General features: G+C 40.7%; 1 pseudogene; it reads right to left on the reverse strand.

Annotated features, from left to right (window-relative positions):
• Positions 1-3,555: 3,555 nt before the first annotated feature.
• LOC120604150 (uncharacterized) lies at positions 3,556-3,674 on the reverse strand (annotated as a pseudogene).
• Between the last annotated feature and the right edge of the window lie 299 nt (positions 3,675-3,973).

Raw genomic sequence — 3,973 nt, forward strand, 5'->3', positions numbered from 1 at the left:
CCTCATATAATCATGTAAGACTCCTTTTCTGAGATGGATTTGCTCAAATTCCCATTTAATTAGATTCATTATCCTTGTATATTAAAAACCCACGAGGCAGCTATGGTTTAAGGGACCACGTCCAGAAGTCAATGAGAAGATCAAGGCTTCAGTCTCAAATTTTTCGTTTTCTATCTGTGTGACCTTTGACAACATCACCAACCTTCCTGAGCATGTTTTCTCTCCCAGAACGCGAGACCCACAGGACATTCCTTTTCATCCCCTTCATCGTGAGCTTTATGAAGGTGCCCATCCAACCAGTGAAAATGGGCATTTTACAAGACCTTGAATTTAAAATCTGTTTTACCTTACTCATATCTTGCTTTATAATTCTATCTTATGTGCGCTTTAAAGGCTTGAACAGAAGCTAATGGTGAGCGATGGGTGAGGCGTGTCACTGCTTGTTCTTGTATTTTCCTAGAAACTCTGAAAAAGATCTAATTAAAGTTTGACACCTCCCACTGGTGGTGACCTGTGGGTTAGATAACAAAACCTGTGTCTCCGAGCTGTTGCAAAATGAAGAGGGATAACTCATGGAAATTGTGGAGCCGGCACAGAGGAGGCTTCTTATGATGGAATTATGATGGAATTCCAAGTCAAGGAGTAAGCATGTCACTTTTTCTTTTGCCAGAAATGTGAGTGTATTTGAATACTTATAAAATCACACCCCTGGCCTTTGCATTTGCAAACTGAATTATGTGAATTCTCTTAGTGGATCCTCTAAATGAGCGTCTATATGCAAAAGTGCTTTGAGAAGGTAACCAATGCTATATGTTACTGTAAATTCGATTTTCTAATTATGTATTCATCTTTGTAAATCTTTTATTCCCAGAATAGAAGCTCCCGATTAGTAGAGTGTGGTATGAAATGATGTGATCTGTTGGAAAGAAAATCTAAGTTTTTATTGATTGATTATCAGGTTCTTCCCCAGTGATATATGAAGTTTACTCCTGGGACACCAGGAACACTTTAGGAAGAGGGTGAACTGAACTTGCTTCCATTTTTGTCTTCTTAGACGTAAGGGAGATAAACAACAGTAAGTTTCGAGTTTTCCTTCTCTTATTTTTCTTTGAAGTGTCAGTCGCTGTTTAAGAGTGAATGCTGGGCAGTTGTGGATTTTAACATTTGGCGGAACTGAGATCAAATGCCAGAACTATGCCTATCTCTTGAAAGATAATGGAAACATTGACTAACCGCTTTAGAGCTCGACTCTCTTTAGTATAAAATGGGAATGATACTCATAGATTTTCAAAGGATGACATGAGAGTGAAGTAGTTTCTGTGAAAGAGGGTTACGTGGTGCCTACACAGCAGTGTTTCAGGGATGTCATTTTCTTCTTCTTCTTCTTTTTTTTTTTTGGACTTCTCTAATCAGATTATTTAAACCAATAAATTACTTGCCAAGCATTAATTGACAAAGTAATTGGCAGAGGTAAAGAGAACACAGTTCTCCCAAACAGAACCATGAGCCAGCTCAACATCCTGCGGGGGAATGAATGAGTACACCAGCAGTTATGATCTGGTTTCATGAATGCTTGATCGCTGTCATCAGAGAAACACCAAGCACAGGGAACACTAGGCAAGATGTTTCAATCGCATATGAGAGGTCAGTTAGAAGGATCTCTGGAGGAAATGACATCTTAACCAAGACCCAAATGATGTACCTGAGTTACTTAGATAAAAGATGGAGGGGTTGGAGGGCTTTGGATCGTAGGCAGAGAGATTATACGTGGACTTTAAGGGCCCAGACATAATCAGGCTTGGTGCTTTTAGGAGGTCTGAGATCTTTATGTAAGACAGGAATGGGGGAAAAATGTTAGGGTATGGGGTGAATAAGTGGATTGGGGAAGGTACTGAAGAGTGAGGCTGCAAAAGTAGGGATTTGTAAACAACCTTGTAATTATAATTAGATTTATTGGATTTATCCTAATAAGCAGTGTATAATTTTATAGATGAGGGTAACGTGATTAGTTTTTCTCTTTAGAATGACACTTTGGCTGACCTGAAGGTTTACTACTAGAGGCAGGGAGAACTATTAGGAGGCCATGGCACTAATCCAGGTGAGAAGCGGTGGTGGTTAAATTAAGATATTGACAATGGTATTGGTGAGAAGTAGTTAGATTTGGGTGCTATCAAAACTGAATCAACAGAATTTGATGATTGGATGTTAGGATGTGGGAAAGAAGTTGTCAATGTGATACCTGGGTTTCTAAGTTGGGAAACTGGGCGAAAGGTGCTTTCTGTCATGCTGATACCCTGGCACCTGCATTTTTAACACTCTTCCCTAGTGGTTCTGATGCATAAGAAAGTTTGAGAGCCTCTCCTTGTATTATGCAATGTGGATGTATCAGTTTGTTTGTTTGTTTTTCCACAATATGTACAGGCAGTGAAACAAGCATCTGTGAGAAAGCATCCTTTACCTTTTTCAAGTTACCTGGGATTACCTTGCTGCATAGCCTTATGTTCTGCTCTGGGCTATAAAGATTCCCCAGCTTTGTTCCTGGTTCTCCAGGTTTACAAACATTTCCTCAACTGTGTTAAAGTTTCCGCAGGTGCACACGGTGTTACAGAGATGGGTAAATTTCCCTGGTTGTGTGCAAAGCTCTGCAAGTGTGTGCAGCTTTCACCAGAGGCAGGTAGGGTTCCCTACCATCCGAACAGGTCCCTAGCTGGCCTAGCTCTTCCTCATGAAAAGTTTCTTGCACGAGGATTCAGGAACCTGTGTGCAAAGTTCCTCCTTCGTCCTTGCTGTATTGGCCATATCTACATTTCCTTGCCTGGGACATGTCCTCTCCTCCTGAAAAGAGCTATAGTTCTGGATAATTTTCTCCAGAAAGTTAAAGATTTACCCTGTCTCCATTGCCAACAAACCCTGCAGATGCTGTTTGCAAATTGGTGTGTGCAAAAACAGAAAGGGACCTTCTGAAACCCAGAGAAACCCCTTTCCCCAATCACTCTGCAGCTGTCTGGCCTGGTCTCAACCCTCAGCTAGTGCAAAATTAAAGCCCTGGCTGGGTCTGAGGCACCTCTGTTCCTGCCATTGATCAGGAAAAAGCTTCTGGAAAAGGATATCACAGACCTATATTTTGGCAATGATTGGCAACACTCTCTCTACCCCACTGACTTAGAGTGTCAGAGTTTTGTTAAGAACTTCATGGTTTCTTAATCTTTTCTCCCTTTCACCCATCCCCCAGCCCCATGTTCCATCTGGCAAACATCACTTTTTTCTCTATCAGTGAGTTCGTTTTTGTTTTGTTTGTTTGTTTATTCTGTTTTTAGATTTAGATTTGTCTTTCTCTGTCTGACTTATTTCACTTAGCATAATAGTCTCTAGGTTCATCTATGTTGTTGCAAATGGCAAGATTTTATTCTTTTTTATGGCCAAGTAATATTCCACCGTATATATGCACCACCTCTTCTTTATCCAGTTGTCTTTTTGGTGGGGAGGCAACCCTTGGTTGACCTCATAGGTTACAAGGACCTTGTCAGCTTACAATCCCTTATTTTTTATTTTTTACACCTACAGCACCTGGTCTTCCTAGGTGGTCTCTCATCCAATTACTAACCAGGCCCAACCCTGCTTAGCTTCTGAGATCAGACAGGATCTGGCTTGTTCAGGGTAGCATGGCCATAGACTATCCAGTCCTCTATTAGTAGGCACTTAGGTTGCTTCCAGATTTTGCCTTATTAAATAACTCTACAATTAACATTAAGGGTACATATATCTTTTTGAATTAGTATTTTGGATTTCTTCAGATAAACATCCAGAAGTGGAATTGCTGGGGCATGTGGTAGTTCCATTTTTAGCTTTTTGAGGAACCTCCATACTGTTTTCCATAGTGGCTGCACCAATTTACAATCCTACCAACAGTGCCTGAGGGTTCCCTTTTCTCCGCAAAGATGTCTAATCACTACTTTGTGCACCTGAAACTAAT

This window comes from Pteropus medius, unplaced genomic scaffold, assembly GCF_902729225.1.
Source record: "Pteropus medius unplaced genomic scaffold, Ma_sr-lr_union100, whole genome shotgun sequence".
NCBI classification, from domain to species: Eukaryota; Metazoa; Chordata; class Mammalia; order Chiroptera; family Pteropodidae; genus Pteropus; species Pteropus medius.